The 25,214-nt window shown below is 44.5% G+C and overlaps 1 long non-coding RNA gene across 1 annotated transcript; it reads left to right on the top strand.

Moving 5' to 3' along the window:
• The first annotated feature begins 12,901 nt into the window (after positions 1 to 12,901).
• On the top strand, positions 12,902 to 24,455 carry LOC143443937 (uncharacterized). The gene is made up of 3 exons (XR_013113390.1): positions 12,902 to 13,074; positions 18,503 to 18,686; positions 19,971 to 24,455. It is a non-coding gene; the product is annotated as an uncharacterized LOC143443937 (long non-coding RNA).
• The last annotated feature ends 759 nt before the right edge of the window (positions 24,456 to 25,214 follow it).

Here is a 25,214-nt window from a genome sequence, read left to right as displayed (position 1 = left end):
AACTCCGGGAGTTCGTCAGGTCCCCTAGGTAATCTCGTGAGGACCTGCTTACCTAGGCTGTTGCCTGATTTCTTACCGTCTTTCTATCAGGACACCGATATGATAGCTCGGTAAGCCCTCCCTGTCACCCAATGGGTGCTACATTGTCTTTGGCTGCACCCTCAGACACCCCACTGGGTTGTCTCCTTAAAAACCTCAGATCTCTAAAATTAATGCCTGCTTTGAGGCCTTCCAAATTGATTCATCTCTGCAATAAAGTCTGGACTCAGTACCCTCTAGATAATGGTTTAAAATGGCCACCTAATGGCACAATAGACCTGAAGACCCCCATACTTGGGCAACCCTTCCTCAAGTCTCAGGGAATCGCGACCACACAAAGATCACAAGAAACCATACCTGGATGCAATCAGCAGAGGTTTATTAGGGAAGAAGCCTGGCAGCCAGCGGTCTCACCACCCACTCCCGCAGGAGTGGGGTTCAACCCCAACATCCAGTCCGTGGAGCGTTTTAAAGAGAAAAACCACAAACCAGGGGAGTGGGGCTGAGGGGTTGCCAAGGATACATAACATAAGAATAGTGAAACATTCCAGAGAAACCCACCCTGAATGGTTAGTGTCATGTGGAAATCACCCTGCATTCTTCTCAAAAATGTGGTTTTTATCATGTCATTGTATCCTCTCCTGCCATTACCAACTATTTCAGATTAACTATCTTCCAGCTATAGCCCCACCTAGGTGGCAGCATTTTTATCTGTAGTCAGGAATGTGTCTTCCTGCCTTGGGCCTCTTCCACCCATAGGTGGGCCTATTGCTCGAGGCTTGAGGAATGTAATTCATTCAGTAAGTGTCCTGGGGTATGAAGGCCTGAAATCTTATTTTCAGTTCCTCGTTCTGGAATCTGCACTTTTCTGCCCAAGGTCTAAGGCGAAAAATCTACACATATTTCATAAAATGGCCTTTATAATTTTTCACTCTACATCCCCCATTTCCTCTAATGACAGTTTTTAATCATAAAAACTCAATTATTAATAAGTCCATTCTCACCCCACTTCTTCTGATTTGGATCTTTAGAAAAGTTTAAACTCCAGTGTCATCATAATTATCATTTTCTTGACCTAAAGCTCTATATTGGTGGTGCAACACAAAAAGCTGAACAGCACTTACCCTTTCTCTAACAAAAGTTATTAATCTATTTAAAATGTAAAATCACAAGAGGTCCAGCAAGGGAGGATTGAACCAACTCTTGAATCAACTTTGCTGTGCCTCTCTACCTTGTCTCTGGTCTAACCTTTCTCTGAATTTACTCTCTAGTCACTCCTGAATGCTCTACATAGAAGTAACATTTTTTTTCTTAGAGCAGCACACAGACTTCCTCCTTTAAGAAACAGCAAGTCTAGTAACAACTTAACTTTGTTACCGACTGTTCTAGGGCTCTCAAATCTACATCAGTGGCAGCTCTCAGCTGATGAAAATAATGAGGTGTCTGTATCAATGTAGCCACACCTGTCTCTATACCTATGGCCACTCCTAGTCACAATGTAACAGCTAGAGTCAAGAAAAATAGGCTATCTGCAGAAGCCTCTAGGGTGTATCTCAAACTCAGTTCAAGAGTACCTGCGGGATCTAGCTGGACAAGTACACAATAATCTTTGACTGCAAGCTCATCATTTATCAATCTTAGGAACTAAGTATCTGTTAGCAGGACTTCTTGGGCTCTATTTTATTAGCTAGGGGTTTTTAAACATTTCCTTTTCTTTGAAACACACTTTCAAAGTTGTCCTCTGACTTTTACACATTTTGTGGCACATAGCTGTCTATATATACATAAAATCACATATATAATAAAGAGAAATTGCAAAAAGGAACAAATCTATATAACTCTAGATTCACGTTCCAACTTCAATCTTGTAATCACAAGCTGTCATTTAACCTTGGGTGTATACACCCTAAGCCCTACCCTCTAAGGCAGCATTACCCCTGTGCCTTTAGGGTGGGATGTCTCAGGAGTCAAGGCCTGCTCTTTGGCCTTGTAGAATAGCAGGTGACCTTGAGCTAAACAGCAGGAGGTTGTTCTGGTGTCTGGATGTTCAGGCACACGTGTTGGTAGATTTCAAGGAGGTCGGATGGTCAGCAGCACCAGGAAGTCTCTTAGTAGCCTGAAAAATCATTTCTCACACAAAAGGGACATTCTGGGTGTGGAACAAGGACAAGGGACACTCTAGCCAGCGCCAGTTCCCAAGGGTAGTTTAGTTTTAGGGTTCTGTATATTCTCTCTACCTGTCCTGAGCTTTGGAGACAGTATAAACAGTGGAGCTTCTAATATCTCTGACAATTCCTGACTTACCTTAAAACTGCTATCTGATCTAATTACCTAGGACACTTGAAACCTTGGGAAGGTCCCTATTCTAGGCTGTTTTCTCCTAGGTATTTCTTATTTACTCTAAGTCTTATTATTTCTCTGTCTCAAAACCTGAGGTCCCTTATACACTTTAAATCTCTTGGCTGCTTGGTTGCACTCATATCTTAAGAGTCCATCTGTGCATTTAGCTTGGTAAGTCTTTTGCTTTCTGGGGAGTATAGTTCTCCCTTCTTGTGTGCGCCATTGTCTCTTTTAGGCCCCAAACCGGGAAGGGCTCCTGTATCAAGCCACTTGATCTGTCTGGTTATTGCCTCAGGCTGGAGTCTCCTCCCTTGGTGTCCCGGGCAATAAATATTTACAGCTTCTGGTTTCATCAGGGTTTTCCTCTCTTGGCATATATAGCCTTGTGGGCATGGGCTGTGGCAAAAGCATACCTGCTTGTCGACCCCAGGTTCCAAGGTTGCTCTCTGCACCGATGATCTCAGGGGTGGGAGTCAGTCCAGATGACATTTGTGTCCACCACAGTAGCGCTGGCTTGTCTCTGACCAGCATGGAGAAAACTGCTCCCATCTGTAAAGCAGGTTACTTCGGCTCCTGGCTGGAGTCAGTCCTCTACCTGTTGAATTCTTGTCAGCTAGTTGCAGCCCATCGTGTAGGAAGTGTTGTATCTGGATGTCCATCCTAGGGAGTAAGTCTCAACCGACAGGGGATAGGAGCAGTCTAGGATGACCATAAATGAATGGGATATCCAGCCCATCTCTTAGTCCACCATTTTTGGGTAGTCCATGAATATATTTTGGCCCATTGGCCTGGAGGGAGACCCTGTATCTATCAACAGTTGGGTGGCTCCAAGCCACCCCGTCTCCGTCTTCACACAGAGCTATTATCTTCGCCACTTGGGGTGTTTTTCAAGGCCTGGGATTTTCTGGCCCTGGCTTCTTTTTGTTAGGGCCCTCTTGGACCCTGAAGCTGGCTCCTTTACTTGCAATGTGCACACTGGTCTTTTTTTAAAAAAAAGTTTATCTCCCTTTGGTTGGAGCCCCTCTTCTCTGCTTTCTGTAAATTTTTTTCCTGTTACCTTTCTCTAGTCTCAGCAACTTACACTAGATCTTTTATCTTCTAGTCTATCTTTTCTATTTCTCTAGACTTCCACTGGACTTTCTCAGCAACTCATACTAAATCTTTTATCTTGTCTATTCCTTCTCCAGACTTACTAAACCTTGATGAAAATAGTGGGGTCTCATGTAACTCTCTCTTTCAAGATCTATCAGCGGGATCTGGCGTGGGCCTTCGGGTGTCCCTTACCTTCTGTCACATGAAGGTCTCAGTCACATCTGGTCCGAATTGACCCGATGCTGACCACGGCCTGATCAATTGATGGGGTCCCCAATGTCTCCATGTCTGAGGGAACATTCTTTTTCCGGTGTCCTCTCGTTCTTCACTCCTGAGGACCAGAACCTACAAGGGTCTTGTGGAAAAAGGCTTTTATCGGGGGGAAGAGTATTCCTCCACTAGATTTATCTAGTGACTATATTGGGCACTAGATCTAGGTGTCTGAGGGATCCTGGCCTACCTAATGCTTTAATTACTAACTTACTTTTTACTATAACTTTGTATCTGTACCAAAAATGGAGGCCTATTCTTTTGGCTCTCTGACACAGGACAGTCTTAACTTCTTGTAGCAGGCAACCTGTCTGACCTGTCTGACCTGTCTGACCTGTCTGACCTGTCTACAGGCAGGTTCGTTGGTTCAGTGTTCCTAAGCTGGAGTCATGTCACGTGACTTGTCTCAGCGCTACTTATTCACTTTTCCCTTCTTAAAAATCTCAGCGCTATTCACTCACCACCTTTAATATATATATAACTCTCAGGTGAATAATCTTGCTGGGGCTGTTTGTCTAGCTGCCCTGGCTCCACTGCCAGGTTTTTTTTATCACCTGGGCTCTCATCTATCTTCATAGGTGGCAGGTGGAAAACCGCTGATTTGTTACAGTAGTGACCCCGAGGTACCTAGTACAGCTACGTACACCAAACTAGGTAGCTGTTGCATGCTGTCGCTGTGCTAAGGAACCATGAGTTGTTGCCTGCCAAGTGCGGGCTGGGCAAGGGCGCCCTCCATGTGCTGTTACCTGGAGGATACCCTACATGCGGTAGGCAGGCTGTCTGAACACGAACTGCGGCGGATGGTCCTTATCAAAGGACCTGCCCGCCTTTCTGCAGCTGTATTCTTGCACTGGTGGCTTCATTCCTCTCTCTGCCGGCAATCATGTTACCTATTTTTAACTCAAGATGTTTAACACAGTAGATTAACAGCTAACACACAGATGATTTGCCAAGAAAAGACACACACTCACAAAAAATAACACAAATAGCTCACCCCTCTCACGGGTGGCACATAAACCAGGTAATACAGATAGTTCTTGCCCCTGCTACGGGCACAGGGACCAAGTTACACAATAAGGAAGGGCATCAGAAATCCGCCTGCCTCTGCCTTCCAAGTAAGACTCCAATAACCAGATAACGAGGTCAGTCTTCACAGATTCAGATTTAACAGATTCAGACAACTTGGCCAGCCTATGGTGGATCAAGTCTAACAGATTTCTAACACGCCAGCAATGAACAACCCAAAAATAGACACACTGCCATGAGAGCACAAGTGAGAGCACAACAACCACGGTGGCCATTTCTGACCTTTTCTCTCTAGTCTCATTGTTAACACACAAAAAGACTAACAAAAAACCCGTCTCAATCGCCAATGTCAGCCAAGAGGGATTCCACATCCTCTCCGGCACCTAGATGCAAACCTGTGCCAGCCGAGAGGGATTCCACATCCTCTCCGGCACCTAGATGAACCCCCAAACATCTCTGGGGGTGCAGCAGCTAGTGACTCTCCAGGGAGTCTCAGGGAATCACGACCACCCGAAGATCACAAGAAACCATACCTGGATGCAATCAGCAGAGGTTTATTAGGGAAGAGCTGGCAGCCAGCGGTGTGACTACATACTTGCGCAGGAGTAGAGTTTCACCACGCCTGTCAGTCTGAGGAGGGTTTTAAAGGGAAAAACCACAAACCAGGGGAGTGGGAAGGGGGTGAGGGGTTGCCAAGAATACAAAACATAAAAATAGTGGAACATTCCAGAGGTACTCACCCTAAATGATTAGAGTCATGTGAAAATCACTCTGCACACTCATTCCTCTCAAAAATGTAGTTCTACCATGTCATTATCAACTATTTCAGGTTAACTATTTTCACTTCTTCTGGCTATAGCCCCACCTAGATGGCTTGCATCTTTCTCTGTGCTCAGGAATGTGTCTTCCTGCTTTTTGGGCTTTTCCCACCCGCAGGTGGGGTCTACTCCCTGAGGCTTGAGGAATGTAATCCAGTAAGTGTCCTCTGATTCAGGGATAAAGTCCTCCACCCGGAATGTGTCCTAAAGCAGTGAAAGCCTGAAATCTTATTTTCAGTTCTGCATTCTGGAACATGCACTTTTTCTGCCCAGGTCTAAGGGCAAAGAAAAAGTCTACATATTTCATAAAATGGTCTTTATAATTTTTCACTCTACAGGCAGAATATAGGAGTAATAATGATATTCTATATAGAAATCAGAATATAGGCTACACCCATGCATGTATTAAAAGTCTCTAAGTAATATTTCAAAAACATAGGTTTTTTTTTTTTTCAAATAAAACCTTATGGAGTTAGTTTTAAAATGTAGAACATGTTTTAAATTCTCACAAATGTACACAGGAGGATTTAGATGATATATTGATACCTACAAACTGGTAAAAATATCGTGGCTTAATGGAAAATGGGCATACATAGATGGCTTATTACACGAGAAGGCAACCATTGTGGAATGTTTTATTGTACTTCTGAGGCAAAGTCTCACTGCATAGCCCAGGATATCCTCAAATTTATGGTCCTCCATATCTACTTTCTGAGTGCTAAGTGGTGACTTACCAGCATCCATGTAAAAGTTGAGCATGGTGATATACATCTGTAATCCCAGTGCTATATGTGTGATTGGGGGAGGGGGGCGAGAAGAAGGGGAATCCACGGGCTCACTGGCCAGCCGGTCTAATCAAAACAGCAAGCTTTAGGTTCAGCTGGGTCCTTATCTGAAAAAATATGGTGCAGAACTTTGACCTCTGGCCTCTGGCCTCAGGTCACAGGAGCAAAAACGTATACGCACAGGTGAGTGCGCACGCGTGTGTGTATGTGTGTGTGTGTGTGTGTGTGTGTGTGTGTGTGATGTTACAGAATCTAGGTATTTTCTAGGTATTTATATTTTACCAGTATAATTGTTTGGTCAAAAAATACATAAATTAGGAAACTGGAGAGTTTTTTCCCCCCCACTGGCTGCTCTTGCAGAGGATCTGGATTTGAATCTCAGAATCTACATAGCAGTCCCCTAATCCAGTTCTGTAGGATCTACCGCCCTCTTCTGGCCACATTGGGCATTGCATGCATGTGGTGCACAGACATACATGCAGATAGACACCCATACACATAAAATAAAAATAAAGGGATGTTATATGCACTAAACACTAGCAAAATGAATATATAAGTTTCTGATAAAACATTAAAGGTTTCTATCATAAATGTTGAGGGTAGGGAAGATGCGGCAGAATGTTTGTGTGAGTGATCAGTCAGGCGTGGAAAGTCATGTGCAAAGGGCATGTCTTACCCTATTATTCCACTATTCCACTGTTGAGCAGCCCTGAAGGCTCCTGATCCTTTCATTACAAAGCCCAAGCTCTTTGGTCAGGCACATAAAACACTTCACAACCTGTCCTCTGACCCCCCCCACACACACCTCTCTTTCAGCACAGGGGCGGAGCTGTAATGAGGCACGTGGACCACCAGCCAGGCTAATCATTTAGTGCCTTTCAATATGACTGTGCCTTTTAACTGATTTTTCTTATCAAAGCAATATACATACATTGTTTAAAAGGTCAATAAATGCCAAAGGCTTATACAACAAAAGACAAAGGTATTTTCCTGTAACTCTGCCACACCTACACCGCATTATCCACAACAGTCTCAGATTTTAAGTTATTTGTTTCTGCTCCAGGTTCCTGCATTTGTGATTCTCTCGGCTCATGAAGGCAAACGTTATTGGCTTATTGCTGCTCACCGACATCCGTATTCTTTTCCAGCTCCTTCCAACATGCAGTATTGATATTTTTGTTAAACCAAACAATTAAGTGTTTATTAAATAACCCTATTAATAAGTCATAAATGCATAAAGTCATATACACTAAATGTATACATATATAAATGCATACTTGATACTGTATATTTGCATAGACATTTAAACCTGTTTACTGTGTGAATCATGATATGAGTTAATATTAGTTATTAAGATTGGAATAAAAGAGCCTGCCTTTGCCTTCACCAGATTGCTGAAGCAATTCTGACAAATTGCTGCCATTAAAGCCACTTAACCTTGTGAATTTCCTGTTATTCAATAAATTCTGACATTGTAGAAAGATGCACACATGTTCATTTATGTTTCTGCCATAACAAGCTCACAACAATGCATATATCAATGCATGTGTGTGTAAGGTTCATGTCAAATCATACATGTGGAGGTATTACTGGAAATGTTGGAGAGTCTCACCACAGTTGTCACATTACTGAGAAAATTGTCTCCCCACCCATTGTGATTCCTAGCCTAATTAATAAAAGAATTTAAAAACAAACTCAAATAGTGTCTTATTTGGGGTTTCTGTTGCTGTGATGAAAAATTATAGCCAGAAAGCAAGTTGGGGAGCAAAGGGTTTATTTTGCTCATGCTTTCATATCACTGTCTATCACTGAAGGAAGTGTGGGCAGGAACTCAAGCAGGGCAGGAACCTGGAGGCAGGAGCTGATGCAGAAGCCATGGAAGATGCTGTTTACTGGCTTGCTCCGCATGGCTTGCTCAGCCTGCTTTCTTATAGAACCCTGGACCACCAGTCCAGAGATGGCCCCACTCACAATAGGATGGGTCCTCCCCATCAATCACTAGTTAAGGAAATGCCTTCCAACAGGATCTTATAGAGACATTTTCTCAGTTGAGGTTTCCTCTTTTCGGATGACCCTAGCCTGTGTCAGGCTGACATAAGACGAGCCAGGAGAACAATTTTATTAGCTAAAAGAAAACCCCACAGTAGACAACATGTAAGTCTCAGCAGCTGCCTGGAGGAGGAGGTGAAGAAAGGAAAGAGAAAAGGCCATGCCATTTGCATTAAGCCAGTCCAGAAGTCAATCACATAGTGAACAAGCAGCCATGTGGTGGGAACTCAGGAGAAAGAGGGAAGAGTGAGCAGGGACAGAGGTGGAGAAGGAAAATGGAGAAGGAAAGCTGTGCTTTCCTGAGTTACTCGGGAAAGTGGGAAGGTTTTCAAAGCTGCATATGGCTGTGGATCTGTTAGCAACTGCACTGGGGGCAGGAATTGGGAAGGAAAAGCGCATCATCTTGTAAAAAGTATAATTATTCCTCCTATCTCCTTAGCATCCGGACATTTTATAAGAGAAAGCAGGTTGAACTTTCTGTAAGAAAGTAATTTGAGGTGGCAACAGAAAGCTGGACTTGGAAAATGTAAACACAGGTTCACTAAAAACAATGAGCTGGGTGTGGAGACTCATAACTACAATCTCCACACTTCAGAGGCAAAAGCTAGAGGCTCCGGAGACTGAAGGGCGTCTTTGGCCATACACCAAATGTGAGGCCAACAACTCACCGTGGAACTTAATCTCAAAATGCCAACAAACAACCACGTAAAAAGGAAGTGTTTCAAAAACACATCCAAGACTGTTTTAGTTACTGGTCTACTTATATGAAGAGACAACATGACCAAGGCAACTCTTAGAGAAGAAAGCATTTAAATAGGGGCTTGTACAGTTTCAGAGGGTTACATCATGATTACCATGGTCAGAAGCAGACAGACACGGTGCTGGAGCAGTAGCTGAGAGCTTTACTTCCTGATCTACAGACAGAGAAAGAGATAGAAACAGCGATAGAGACAGAGACTGGCGTGGACTATTCCTAAGGACACATGTCCTCCAACAAGGCCACACCTCCTAACCTTCCCAAATAGGTCCACTGAGGATCAAGCATCCATCACAGGCTCTTACTCACACCACCACAGCTACATTTCACTAGTCACTGAAGATGTACTTCTGAACAAAAGAAATTGCTTGCCAGTATGGTGGCACCCATTTGTCATCTCAACCAGAGAGGCAAAAGCAAGGGAGTTGAAAGTTTAAGGCCAGGCTGTGGTAAAAACAAAGCTAATAAGTCTGCCAAAAGAAACCTGTCAAAATCACAGTGCCTTTTCTTTACGCTTCAGTATAATGAAATCAGACAATCAAATTACCAAACAAATATCTAATTATAGGATATGATAACTGCCATGGAAGGAAGGTAGTAAGAGAAGTGGAGTTCTCAAGGAATGAAAGACAGCTCCACATGGCTAGGCAGAAACAGAAAGTAAAGATGCATTGGACAATAGCTAGGCATTGCTGCATATACCTCTAATACCAGCATTCTGGATGCAGGGGCAGGAGAATTGATCAGTATTCCGGGCTAGCTCAGTCTGAGTAACAGGTTTCATGCCAGTTGAGAGTCTTGAGAAAACCGGGGAGAAATGTTGGACAAACACCAGGTCCATGTTTCCCATCTCCTCCTTGGGCTGTTGCTCTCATGCAAGATAGTTCTGGTCAGAGAGGGGCGGATTCTAGAATTCTTTAATTTTTGGTTTTTTTTTTTGAGACAGGGTTTGTGTGTGTGTGGCTTTGGCTGTCCTAGAACTCCCTCTGTAGACCAGGCTGGCCTTGAACTCTCAGAAATCTGCTTGACTCTGACTTCCTAGGTGCTAGGATTAAAGGTGTGAACCACCACCTCCCAGTTGGATTCTACAATTATTTCAGCAAGTTTAGATTATCTGAGAATTTCAATCTTCCTTTGAAGAATTCTGGAGACTCTGGCCTGTTACACATCCTGTCTCATCAGGTGGAAGTCTATCTGGAATTTCTTAGACTTCTTCAGGGAGATTTTGAACATTTCCAACAGGTTAGTGTCATCAGACAACCTTCTCTAATTTGGAGTCCATCTTTTCTTTGCAAACACATTAAGGACCTAGATTATTCAGATGTCTCATTGCTGGCAAAATATAACCATAAACAACATAAATGAGGATTATTTAGCTCATGGTTCAGAGGTCCCAGAGCCACCATCTTTTTCTCTGTTGATTCTGACCCTGTGGTCATGGAGAACATAATTATTGAGAGAGAGCACATGCCATCAAAGGCTTCTCATCTCAGGGTAGGCAGGAAGAGGCCTGAGCAGGGAGCTGAAACAAGGTGCAATCCCAGAGGATGTGCCCCCTAACAAAAGCCTTCTTCTGGCTAGATCCCACCCTTTAAAGTTTCCAGAAGCACAAAACTAGTGTCAGCAGATGAGAACCAAGCCTCTGACTTTGACATGCGGTATTTGAACCAGAAGAGACTAGTGGACAGAGACACCTTAAACAGTTGACTTTGGATGCACTCTCTTCTACTATAAACAGGACTAGTATTAGAGAGTCAGGGCAGCACTTCAGTGCTAGAGCACTTGACAAGAATGTGTGAGGCCTTAGGTTCTATCCCTAGTATGTCAGGGGTGGGGTGGGAGATGGTGGGAGAAACCAGTTACAGGGCTGGGATGTAGCTCATTGGTAGAGTGCTTATTTGACATGTGTGAAGCCCTGGGTTTAATATCCAGCTCTGAATAACTCAGGCATGGTAGCACACACCTGACCCGGGAGCACTTGGTGAGAGATGGATGGAGACAGGAGACTCAGAAGTTCAAAGTCATCCTTGGATACATAATAATTGGAAACCAGCCTGGGATACACGAGACCTCATCATTTTATTTAAAAAAAAAATCTATCTATCTATCTATCTATCTATCTATCTATCTATCTATAGAAATTAGTTGAACTTAAATGAAATTGGGGTAGGGGGGTTCAAGACAGGGTTTCTCTATGTAGTCTTGGCTGTCCTGGAACTTGCTCTATAGACCAGGCTGGCCTCAAACTCATGCAGATCCACCTGTCTCTGTCTCCCAAGTGCTGGGATTAAAGATGTGTGCCACCACCACCTGACTGAAATTTTCTAAATTTTATGACTGGAAAACATTTAAACAGAGTAAAGAAAATCTACATAATAAAATAAAACACCATAAACAAAATAAAGCACTCACAGCCAGCTTCTTACACATCTTTAAAGAACAGCATTCTGGAAGAAGAAAGGGGCCAGTGGGAACCAGATAAGGAAGTGGGGGAGTCAGAGGAGAGGAGCTCTGGCAAGAACAACCTCCTGGAGCAGAACAGGGGTTGCCTATGTCACCAGGTGCCAGATAAAGTTAAAGTTAGATGCTAAGGGCAAGAAAGATTGTTTAGCAGTTAAGATCATGGACTCTGGAGCAGGCATGGTATCTCACCCTTCAACACCAAGACGCAGGCAGCAGAGACAAGCAGACCTCTGTAAACTGAATCAGTCTGGTCCATATAGTGAGTCTATATAGTTGGTCTAGGCCAACCAGGGGTACAAAGTGAGACCCTGTCTAAATATAAAGAGAGCAAGTACTCATCTTGCAGAGGATTCTGGTTTGGTTCCCAGGACATGTCTTGAGCAGTTTACAACAACTCATAACTCCATCTCCAAGGAATCCAGTGATTTCTTCTAGCATCCAAAGGCACTGCACACACACCCACACCCACCCACACCCACCCACACACAGACACACACACACACACACACACACACACACACACACACACACACACACACACAACCATAATTAAAATTAAACCTTGCCAGGCAATAGTGGTGCACCCCTCTAATCCCAGCACTTGGGAATCAGGCAGGCAGATCTTTGTGAGTTTATGTACAGAGCGAGTTCCAGGACAGCTAGTACTACACAGAGAAATTCTGCCTCAAAAAACCAAACAAACAAAAAATTTGCAGAATCAAAAAAAAAAAATTGCAGAATCCTTACATAGCTTGAAAGACTTGACATAGCCATACCCACATCAACAGTTAGATGTCACACAACCCTCTGGAGACTTTGTAACTTCCCTGAGTCATTATTTTGTTGCCCCTTCTCTAGTCTGATGGCCTGGGTTAGCCTCCATCTCCTTCGAGTAACAGAGTCCGCTGGAGCAGCACAGACCTGATTGAAGTGCTCCCCAGACCTGATTGAAGTGCTCCAGTTTAGCTGAAGTTAAGTGTTCTGACGTCAGTGTGACCATATCGAGGGTTGTTGGCACACTCCTTTTTACTGACTGTAGACATTTTAGATTTTGCTCAAACATTTGAATCTTGTCCATGGAGGCTGAATGAAGGGGGCAAGGTTCTTACAGGGAGCTTGCTGGCTGCTAAGGCTGCATTCTCTTGCAGAGGAGCAAGAGGAAGAGGTTGTGGGAGGAACACTCCTCTTTCTTGGTCCTTTAATGACTAAAGCAATATCTTCAAAGGTAGGATATGTTTTGCCAAGTGAAGAAAGAACAACAGGAAGTTCAAGTGTCAGCAAGCTCCATCTGCTTCTCTATTGTCCTGAGATGAACTGGCTTATTGTGGCTTCCACTGGGCTGAACAGAAGCTGTGCACACCAGCACTCCAATCCGCTGCCACTGCGGACCTCCTAACTCGGAACGGACACAGGACCACTGCTCATGGGCTTCCAGGTCTGATACTGGGCTGTTCCTTCTCTGGGAAACCTTGACAAAAAGAGAGATTCGGGAACACAAAGTGGAGAATCTGTTCTAAAATTTGTCATTGTGGGAAACAAGTGATTAGATAGACGGAAAGGAAATCAAAGAACATTGAGGGCCAGGAGTGCTTAGAGACAGACTAAGTAAAATCAGTTGACTGCGGTCATCCCAGAACTTGTTTGATGTATCTGGCTCAAGCACTGAAGCAAACACTAGAAGAAAGGGCCACCGATTTTATATTTTGATTATTATTACATTCTGAGGCCTACCTAGATTAAAGCCTGGCTAATTCTAAGTGACTTGTCAATACTCGCTGACTGAATGTATATGTGAATGACTTAATATAGGTAAATAAAACAGGGGCCAATTTTAAAGGGACAGTCTCTCAAATACTTAGCAACCAGTGGATATTATGAATCCTACTTTGAGACTTCCTTGAGTCCTTCTTGTCTCCTCTCCAAGGGTGTGGGTTGTAGTTCAGTTGGTAGAGTGCTTGTCTAGCATATATAAAACCTCGGGTTCGATTCCCAACAAGGGTATAAACCAAGCATGATGGTGTGTGTGTATAGTCCCAGCACACACAGGAGGTAAAGACAGTAGTACCAGGGATTCAAGCTCATCCTTGACTTCATAGTGAGGGGCAAAATAGTTTCATTCTCTCATCGGACAAATAAGGAAACTTCTCTAGTTTGTGGGCTTCAGAAATAAGCTGAGCATTTCAACTAAGTTTTATGAAGAAATTATAGTTTAAATTCACAGGTGAGAGATATCATAGTATTGTCTCCTGAGGATGGTGTATCTTGAAGGGTCAGAGATACTCAACTATCTAATATGTGCACTCAAGAGGTCTACTTTGCTTTGATAACACTGGGTCTGGCAAGATGGCTCAGGGGGTAAAATGCTTGCTGAGCAAGCATCAGGACCACAGTTCAGATCCCTACATAAAGCCAGGTACTTGCTAGCTAGCAGGTCCAGCTGAAATGGTGTGCTCCAGACTCAGTGACAGAGCTGGCCTGGAAAATAAGGTAGAGAGTGACAGAGGACAAGAACAATGCTGAACTCCGACCTTCACATGAGCAAGCATGGGTGAGTGCACCTGCAAACACACCACAGCACGCATGCGCGCGTGCATGCATATACACACATGCAGTATACTTAATAGAGAAAATGCACTCCAGTCTCACCTTTGTTATTGGGATATTTTCCTCTTTACCTTCAGGATTGTGGATCATTTCTAGTCTCCCACTCAGGAAACCAGACTCTCTGCCCAAAAGAGAGCAAAGTATAATGTTCAAGGCAGGCTGTGTGGGATGGCTTCAGCAGTCACTGGGCAACTGCCCATAGCCACGTTGGTTTGAGCTTCCTCCAAGCTCAACGTGGGAAGGGCACTATCATCTGCAGCCAGGCTGTGCCGAATGACAGCCATCTGTTCTCTACATGCCCTTTCTGTTGGCACAAATGAAACAATCACCCCACAGGAAACCTATTAATAATCCTTCCAAGACACTCAGCTCCACTCCACCCCAGAGCAGTAACCCCATGACAGCCATTCTTTGGGTATCAAGAATGGATCGGCAAGCATATATCTTGGAAGGACTAAAAGTGTTTGTGAGATTATAACAAGAAAAACACTCCTGGTTCGTTTTCTGAGGCTTTCATCTCCCATCTGTCTGTAATCGGATTACTCAGACAATTCACAGGGAGTGGGGGGCAATTACTTATGAGTCCTGGATTAAGAAACTATATTTTGACCACAGTAATCCTGGTTCAAAATACTGTAGGATTTGCTATAATCCTGTTATTTATACTCATAAAATGTTTCCTTATCTTTAGAGGTAATCCAATATCTAAGAATTAAGGATTTGGAGATGGTGAATATAAGGAATAAGTTAAGCCCTCTCCGTCAGCAAGCACAGGTTGTCTGCGGAGTACCAATGGTGGTACAGAGGGCTAATTTACATTCACTCAGGGCAATCCTGTGACTTCTTCATTTTCTTCCCTATTTGCAAGGAGCTTGTGCATACACACACACACACACACACACACACACACATATATATATATCAGACTCCTGTAGAACTTGAATTATAATTACTTTTCTGAGACAAAGATTACTATCTACCAAAAATAAATTTTAAGACAAGAGGGTTTTTTATGAATTAATTAATTGGTTAGTTAATTCATTGAGGAAGGGTATCAGTATATAGTCTCAGATGGCCTAAAACCCACTCTATAGACCAGGCTGGTCTCTAACTCACAAAGATCCACCTGCCTCTGCCTCCTGAGTGCTGGGACTAAAAGTGTGTGCCAGTATTCGCAGCATGCCCTGCCTTTGTTTTAGGGTTCTAAGAAAGTCTGAGTCTTGGATGAATATATCTACTTTTTGTTGTTATTGTTATGTTTATTTCTTTTGTGTTTATATGTGTGGGTGCACATGTACATGTTAATGCTCATGTTTGTGGAGGCCAGAGGTCAACCTCAGGGGTTGTTCCTTAGGTACCACCCACTTGTATTGAAACAGGCTTCTCCCATGAGGCCTGGAATTTGCTGATTAAGCTAGGCTGTGTGGTCAGCAAGCCCTGGGGACCCACCTGTCTCCCCCTTGCCAGCACTGAGACTCCAAGTCTATGTCACCACCCTGTGCTTCTTGACATGAGTTTGGAGTTGAACTTCGGTCCTCAAGATCATGCAATACCCACTGAGCTATCTTTCCAACCTTTTTATTTGTTTCCTTGTCTCTAATGGTTCTCACTATGCTGTCCAAGTGGGTCTTAAACTTCTGGGATCTCTGTCTCAGCACCACAGTGGGTGAGATGATGGACATGTGCCACCATGCCTAGCCCACACTCACTGTTTTAGTACCTTGTTTCTGCTAAAGATTTGTTTTGCTGAAACACATAGTTTGAGAGTCTGCATTACTGTTGACAGGGTCCTATAAACCTCAGCTTCTTGAAGCAGCGCTGACAATCCAGAGCCCCAGGCGGTACCTGCCTAACCCAAAGAGCTGACAAAAGTGAGATACCAGGAAAGAGAATTTCAAAGACAAAGGTTTACAGCCTGCCTTTGAGAAATCTTCCCAAAGGACAAAGGGCACGCAGTCACCTTAAATAAACCTGGAACCTCTGTGACTGTAGGAAGAGAAAGAGACCTGAACACACACTATACACATGCATATATACTAATATGTGTCTGTATTATATAAAATAGAATATTTCTTCCTGCTGTAGTACACATGTCTGCAATTCCAGTCCTCGGGTAGTAGAGGCCAGAGAATCAGGAGTTCAAGACTGTCCTTGGCTATACAGTGAGCTCAAGGTCAGCCTGGGCTACATGAAATCCTGCCTTAAAAATAAAATGAAAAGAAAAGAAAATTTTAAACATTTAAAGGAAGGCAATGAGGAGAGAGTGGGGAGCCAAAGGCAAGCAGAGAGTTCATCTGCCCCCAGCTCAGCACTTCAGATAGTTGGCTTTTTGATAAATGTATTTTCCTGAAGGGGAGAAATAGCTAGAAAGAATTTACAGGTGTGAACCTGGCTTGGTCTCTTTTCTTTTTCCTTTTTTTTTGCCTTCACTTGGCAGAACAAGCTAGAAACTGTTTGTAACAGGTAGTTTTTTGTTTTTTATTTTTGTTTTCTTTGGCTACAGTTAGAAAGTTAGAGCCTGGTGGTGAAGAAATCTCAGGCCTCAGCCTAAACTTAAAAATTAACTTCTCCAGAGACACATTCCAGGAGAAGCACATTCCAAAGACTTACACATACATTCCAGGAGAAGGGCATAAGATAAGAGAATTAAAAAGTTATCAGGAAGCTGGGCCCTTAGCACAATAAACCTGAGTAAACAGGAGCTATAGTAAGATAGACTTAGCTAACACTCATTGTCATAAGATAATGTTGCCAAGAAACTGGGGGTGGGAGCAGCTGTTTGAGGTCAGCCTTTGTGGTTAGCATTGTCTAAGAGGTGATTGTAAGACTGCCCTGGTAAACCCTGTGAAAACAGTATAAAAACTGCTCTTAGCTTTGGCTTGGAGTTCCTCTAGCCTGCGTCTGGGGGAACCCCAGTGTGCTGGATCAATAAACCTCTTGCTTTTGCATTGAACCCCCTGTCCATGAGTGTTTCTATGGGAGCGCATCTTCCCGGTTTGGATCTCAGGGTCCAACATTTTGGTGTGTTGGCCGGGAAACACATGCTCTCTCAGACCCCGAGGCTCAGAAATCGGAGGTCAACTCGAGCAGGTCTGTGCGTTTTCTGTTTTGTGTTTTGTGTCTGTGAAATGTCTGGGCAAGCCATGAACAGTAACCTGTTTTAGACCCTGGAAGAGGTCAGGTTTTGAGTTCCAGAAGGGAACTCATTGGAAGTAGCCAAAGCAGTGGGGTAGATGTAACAGCACACTGCGAGCCAAGGGACACTGGAGGATGCTCCAGAGTCTCTCTGGGAGGTGGGATCAGAAACAGTCCTCCTCCATCCGGAGGTAGTCTGTCTCCAGCCTCCACCATCAGGTGTGGCTTCTGTTGCTCTCTTATAGCGCTCTCATGTCCGATGTCCGTGTCTGATTCTGTTTGTGTTGTTCATTGTCTGTGGTGTTGTACTGGTAATCTATTTTGACTGACCTGACATGGGACAGACACTTTCTATCCCACTATCTTTGACTCTTGACCGCTAGACTAAAGTTAAGACTAGAGCTCATAATCTGTCAGTAGAAGTGAAGAAACAGAAATGGCAGACATTGTGTGCCTCGGAGTGGCCGTCTTTTCAGACGAGTTGGCCACCAGAGTGATCCTTTTTTTTAGAGAAAGTTAGACAGATTAAAAGAAGAATTTTTCAGAAAGGTCCAGTAGACATCTGTACCAGGTCCCCTACATAAACGTCTAGGAAGACCTGGTTCTCTCTCCCCGTCCATGGCTCTGCCTGTTTGTTTCACTTTCAGGTTCACTGAAGACCGAGGTTTCTGAGGTGTCCATGCTGAAGGACGGTAATGAGGAGAGGAAAGCCTCACGTCCCAAGGGAGGAGACAAGGAAAAAAAAGATTCTTCCCACATTAGATGCTGATCTTCTCCTATATCCCCCTCCCTTTTATCCTCCAACTCCATGGCAGCCCTGGTCCCACCTCCAGGGGCCAAGGGGGCTGTGCGCTGGTGGGGCCCTCGGCACCTCTGGCAGAGAGGGGCCAGGAGGGTCTGACAGGCAGGACATGGAGTGGGCAGGCAGGGACCCCCCAAGACCACTGTCTTGCTTCTGTGAGCCTATGAAACATCCCCCCCCCCATGCTTAGGGCCGGCAATCTCTTCAATTCTGGCCATTTTCATCACCAGACCTTTATAACTGGAGGACTCATAATCCTTCTTTTTCTGAAAAACCCCAGGCTCTGACCAACCTGATTGATTCTCTCCTCTTTTCACATCAGCCCACTTGGGATGATTGTCAGCAGCTCTTACAGACACTCCTCACTACTGAGGAAAGACAGTGTGTCCTACTGGTGGCCAGGAAGAACATCCCTGAAACAGATGGGAGGCCCACCCTCCTACAGAATGAAATAAATACAGTGTTTCTACTGACCTGACCAGAATGGGACTTCAACATGCCTAAAGGTAAGGAACACTTGAAGGTCTACCACCAGGCTCTAATGGCAGGTCTCCGAGGGGCTGTACTGCACCCTACTAATTTGGCTAAGAGAGACAGTCCAGGGGCCTACCAAGCTTTCTTCAGCCTTTTTAGAACTGCTGATGAAGGCTTTCTGCCAGTTCATGCCCTATGACCCTACATCTGATAAGCATAAAGCAACAGTGACAGTAGCCCTTATTGATCAATCTGCCAGTGATATTTAAAAAAAAAAAAAAAAGCTGCAAAAGTTAAATGGATTACAGGACAAGTCTTTGAGAGATTTGGTGCAGGTAGCTGAAAAGGTGTTCTATAACAGAGAAAGTGACGAAGAAGAAAAGGAAGAAAGAAGGCAAAAAGAACAGGAAGCTAGAGAACAAAAAAAGAGAAAGGAGACAAGAAAAGAATTTGACTAGGATTTTGGCCACAGTTGTTAGAGAGAGTCGAGGGCCAGGTCAGAGAATACCGGGCAACTGAAGGAAGGCATTGGCCAAAGACCAGTGTGCCTACTGCAAGGAAAGGGGACACTGGGCAAGGGATTGCCCCCAAGAAGAAGGGGGATGAACCCCGCCAAGCCAGAGAGGAAGCCCTAGGCCACAGATACTGGCCCTGGGGGAAGACAGAGACTGGAAGGACAGGGTTCGGACCCCTTCTCTGAGCCCAGGGTAACTCTGAAGGTGGAGGGAAAACCCATTCAATTTCTGTTGGACACTGTAGCCCAACATTCAGTCCTTCTATAAATCATGGGCCCATTGCCTGACAAGAGGTCATGGGTCCAAGGAGCCACTGGCAATAAACAACAGTCATGGACTACCCGAAGAACAGTGGACCTCGGCATGGGCCGGGTATCCTATTCATTCTTAGTCATTCCAGAATGCCCCTACCCTCTTCTGGGCAGGGACCTGCTTGCAAAGATTGGAGCCCAGATTCATTTCCTCCCAGAGGGCCCTCAGGTAAAAGATAGACAAGGAAATGTGTTATAAGTATTGACTGTAAAACTCGAGGATGAATATCGCCTCTTTGACCTCCCAAAAAAGAATCCCGGAGATATGAATTGGTGGCTGAACCAGTTTCCGCAAGCATGGGCAGAAACTGCAGGCATGGGTGAGGCTAAAAACCAGCCAGCAGTCCATGTAGAGCTAAAAGCCTTGGCCACTCCAGTAACAGTCCATTAGTATCCAATCAGCAAGGAAGCCCGAGATGGAATTAGACCTCATATCCTCAGATTGCTAGATCTGGGGATACTTAAAAGGTGTTGCTCTCTCTTCCCCTAGAAAGGAATTGGTATACTGTGCTAGATCTTAAAGACACCTTCTTCTGCCTCCAACTGAGCCCGAGCAGCCAACCAATCTTCGCTTTCGAATGGAAGGATGTCGAATCAGGAATATCTGGACAACTAACATGGACCCGGCATCCACAGGGGTTTAAGAACTCCCCTATCATCTTCAATGAGGCTCTACACCGGGATCTCACCCCATTTAGAGCAGAAAATTCCCAGGTACCCCTCCTTCAATTCATAGACGACATCCTCCTTGCTGCCCCTAACTGCCTCAATGGAACCTGCCAGTTACTACTAATTGAACCGGAGAAACTAGGATACAGGGTCTTGGCTAAGAAGGCCCAGATTTGCAGAGAACAGGTCAGTTACCTAGGGTATCTGCTCAGAGAAGGGTAGCAGTGGTTACCAGAAGCTAGAAAAGAGACTGTGTTCCACATCCCGCCCTCCCCCCCCCCCACCAGGTAATGCAAGACAAGTGAGAGAATTCTTGGGGACAGCAGGGTTCTGTCAATTGTGGATCCCAGGGTTTGCCAAAATGGCAGTGCCCTTCTATCCATTAACTGAGAATGACAGGCCATGCAAATGGGGAGAGAAAGAGCAGTCTGCCTTTGATCCCATCAGGACAGCTCTCATGTCATCCCCCGCTCTGGGACTTCCTGATGTGTCCAAGCCTTTCCATCTGTAACGGTGGTGGAAAACAAATGAGTAGCAAAGTGGGTCCTAACACAGAAACTGGGACCCTGGAAGAGGCCAGTGGTGCACATCTCAAAGAAATTAGGCTCTGTAGCAGGCGTATGGCCTGCCTGCCTGCGAATCGTGGCTGCAGTAGCTAGTCAAAGACACTGATAAATTGACTTGAGGGAAAGATCTAGTGGTGATGGCTCTTCACGTATTAGAGAGCGTGGTGCACCAGCCACCACCCCCCTCCCCCAGTCACTGGCTTACCAATACCTGGATGACTCACTACCAGACTTTGCTGCTAAATTCAGACAGGATCACTTTCACCCCGGCCTCCGGGATGAACTCAGTCACCCTGCTGCCAGACCCAAACTTCTGAGCACCAACCCATGACTGCCAGCAAGTTCTTGTGGAGGCACATGGTTGGTGAAAGGACTTGACTGATCAGCCTCTGGTGGATGCTGAGGTAACCTGGTATACTGATGGTAGTGAAAATGGGAAAAGAAAGGCCAGGGCCACAAGATGGTCAAAAAGTAATATGGGCACAGGCACTACCTGAAGGGACCTCTGCTCAAAAGACCAAGCTGATAGTGCTGACAAAAGCCTTAGAATTGGGAGAAATCAAAAAGGTTAATATCTACGCAGATATTGTGCCTTTGCCACAGCCCACATCCATGGGGCAATTTTCCAGCAATGGGGTCTCCTCACATCAGCTGAAAGAGAAATTAAAAATAAGACTGAGATATTGGCGCTGCTTGGGGCACTACATCTGCCCTCTAAAGTGAGCATTATCCACTGCCCTGGCCACCAAAAAGAGACCTCAGTGGTCGCCAAAGGAAACAGCATGGCTGACAAAGAGGTGAAGAAGGTAGCGGAATGGTTCTTGTCGTGACTATGACAAAGAGTAAAGCTGAACTTGCCCCTCCATTCTAATATATGGCTGAGGATCTGGCCCTAATGACTAAAATTGAAAAAAAGTTTGATGAGGACCTGAGGGTGTGAAAGATCCCGACCGAAAAAATAATCTTTCCCTAGAAAGAGGCAGAAACACTGGTGAGGCAAATGCACTAATGGACTCACCTTGGAGCTAAGAAACTAGTAGCCACCATGCTAAATACCAAGTTCCACGTACCTGGTTCAGCCATGCGGCTGGTCGAGGACATCGTACATGCCTGTGTACCCTGTCAAACCAAGGCTGAACCTGGCAAGTGCCTCCGAGGCGACAGGCCAGGAGCCTATTGGGAAGTAGATTTCACCGAGATCAAGCCTGCCAGGTATTTGTATTGTAAGCCTTCTAGTATTTGTAGACATCTTTTCTGGTTGGGTAGAAGCTTTTCCGACAAAGAAAGAGACAGCCATGGTGGTGTCAAAGAAGATTCTGGAAGAAATCTTTCTACAGTTTGGGGTACCTAAGGTAATTGGTTTGGACAATGGGCCTGTCTTTGTTGCTCAGGTAGGTCAGGAATTGGCCAAATGCCTGGGGTTTGATTGGAAGCTTCATTGCATTTATAGACCCCAAAGCTCAGGTCAGGTAGAAAGAATAAATAGAAATTTGAAAGAGACCTTGACAAAATTGTCCATGGAGACTGGCAGCACAGACTGGGTGGTGCTCCTTCCTCTGGCTCTTTTTAGGGTTAGAAACACCCCTACAAGGTTTAACCTAACTCCTTTTGAGATTCTATATGGGCACCCGCTCCTCTGAACACCTTAGGAGAAGTGACTGAACCTACTTGCCATAGTAACGGTGATTTGTACACTAGGTTAAAAGGACTTAAGGTGGTGCAGAAAGAAGTGTGGACCCAGTTGTTCTATGCCTATGAACCTAGGACCCCGAAAACATCCCATAGGTTCCAGGTCGGAGACATGGTCTACATCCAGCAGCACCGAGCCCAAACTCTAGAACCGCGATGGAACGGACCGTTCTTGGTGCTGCTGACTATATCCACGGTAGTAAAGGTGATGAAATATCAGCCTGGGTCCATGCCTCTCATGTGAAACCAGCTCCAGAGAAACCATCATCAGACTGGATGGTTCAGCACACTCAAAACCCACTCAGGACAAAGATTCAAAGACAGATGAAGACTGGCCGACATGATTCCACCTGAGGTACTTGTGGTCAGGACTACGGTCTCAATAGTGACGGGTAAGTGGCTCTTACCTGGCCCTTGAGGGAAATCCTCATGCTTCTCAAAAACTGACATGGGAAGTCCTCTCACAAACTGGGAAAGTTGTCTGGTCAATTTCAAATACTATGGCCCCCCATACCTGATGGCCCACACTTACCCCAGATCTCTGTCAGTTGGCTGCTGGGTTATCAACATGGGACCCCTTATAATCTTGCTTCTTTTGCTCACCTCTGGCACCTGCATTCTAAATCACTTGTTTAGATTTGTTAAGGATCGCATTAATACTATACAAGTGCTTATGCTTAGACAACAATATCACGCTGTACACTAGGATGACAACTTGTGATTCCAAGATTGGAATCAGCCACAATGAAAGGGGTGGAATGAAGGAATCTCAGGTCAGCCTAAACTTAAAAATTAACTTCTCCAGAGACACATTCCAGGAGAAGCACATTCCAAAGACTTACACATACATTCCAGGAGAAGGGCACAAGATAAGAGAATTAAAAGGTTATCAGGAAGCTGGGCCCTTAGCACAATAAACCTCAGTAAACAGGAGCTATAGTAAGATAGACTTAGCTAACACTCACTGTCATAAGATAATGTTGCCAAGAAACTGAGCGTGGGAGCAGCCGTTTGAGGTCAGTCTTTGTGGTTAGCATTGTCTAAGAGGTGATTATACGACTGCCCTGGTAAACCCTGTGAAAACAGTATAAAAACTGCTCTTAGCTTTAGCGTGGGAAAGGTTCCTCTAGCCTGCATGTGGGGGAACCCCAGTGCACTGGATCAATAAACCTCTTGCTTTTGCATCGAACCCCCGTCCATGAGTGTTTCTGTGGGAGCGTGTCTTCCCGGTTTGGATCTCAGGGTCCAACAGTGGCAGTGACACATGCTTTTAATCCCAGCACTGGGAGGCAAAGGCAAGTGGGTCTCTGAGTTTGAGGCCAGCCTGGGCTAAAGAGTGTTCTAGGACAGTCAGGGCTACAAGAGAGAAACCCTGGAGGTGGTAGGAAGAGAGAAAGAGAGAGAGAGAGAGAGAGAGAGAGAGAGAGAGAGAGAGAGAGAGAGAGAGAATATGAATCTTACTGTTCATAGTTTGGAAAATAAACAAAGGTACTCTAGGGTTTTTCCTCACCCTAACCTCTAAAGTAGAAGTTTGTGAGTACACAGACTGTCTAGTAGCTATAGCACACAGGTGTAAATTTTTCTTTTAACTTTAATTTTTTGTTTTAACTTTATTTTATGTGCATTAGTATAAGGGTGTCAGATCCCTTAGACTGGAGTTACAAACAGTTGTGACCTCCCATGTGATGCTGGGAATTGAACTTTAGTACTTTAGAAGAACAGACAGTGCTCTTAACCATTAAGCTGTAGAGTGAAAAATTATAAAGAGCATTTTATGAAATATATATAGGCTTTTTCTTTACCCTAAACCTGAGCAAAAGAATGCAAGTTCCAGAAAGCGGAACCGGATGTAAGATTTCAGGCTTTCACTGCCCTGGGACACATTCCGGGTGGAGGGCATTATCCCTGAATCAGAGGACACTTGCTGGATTAACATTCCTCAAGTCTCAGGGTGGGGCTATGGCAAGTGAGAAATAGTTAACCTGAAATAGTTGGTAATGACAGGGTAGGGCACAGTGACATGGTAAAACTACATTTTTGAGAAGAATGAGTATGCAGAGTGATTTTCACGTGGCTCTAAATCATTTAGGGTAGGTTCCTCTGAAATGTTCCACTGTTCTTGGTTACCACCCCCCCCTGAGGTTTTCCCAGTGTTACAGCCTGCTGATGTTCAAAATTTGTAAAACAACTAATCATGTGTAACCTCACAAAAATTCCTTCTTTTCCCTACCCCACGCTATAAAAAAAAAAAAAAAACCCTCAGCTTGCTGGCCTTTTGTCAAAATTCTGTTCCTGTGTGGACGAGCAGTTTTGACCTTGGCTAGCTAACTCTTCCCAATAAACATCTGCTGATTGCATCCAGGTATGGTTTCTTGTGATTTTTGGGTGGTCGTGATTCCTGAGACTTGAGGAAGGGTCTCCCGAGTTTGGGGGTCTTCAAAGCCATCTCTCCAGCCCTGGTAAATTGTTCTTTTATAAATATTTGTTGTTTAAATAAATAAACTGAACTAGAATGTTAACATATACCAGCTGATATGAGGCGTCCAACACATATGCAGCAGAGGAGGGGACATCCTTGTGGAGACAGGGGCATGTTTCTTTTCTCCTTTGCTGGCCTCTTGGGTGTTTCTTACTGCTTTCCTCACACTGGGTAGCTGATCATTTAAGGTTATACTATGAACAGACTTTGACTGAACTTGGTGGACAATGAGGTCAAACTAGAATTTCCAGAAGAGGTTAACAAATATTCTAAGGTGGAATTAACATACATGAGTCAGACACATCTTCTTGTGTTTTGTACAACTCTTAAA

The sequence above is a fragment of the Arvicanthis niloticus genome, chromosome 11 (assembly GCF_011762505.2).
Source record: "Arvicanthis niloticus isolate mArvNil1 chromosome 11, mArvNil1.pat.X, whole genome shotgun sequence".
In the NCBI taxonomy this organism is placed as follows: domain Eukaryota; kingdom Metazoa; phylum Chordata; class Mammalia; order Rodentia; family Muridae; genus Arvicanthis; species Arvicanthis niloticus.
The sequence above is the reverse complement of the archived record's forward strand: the minus strand, read 5'-3'. Positions and strand labels throughout refer to the sequence as shown.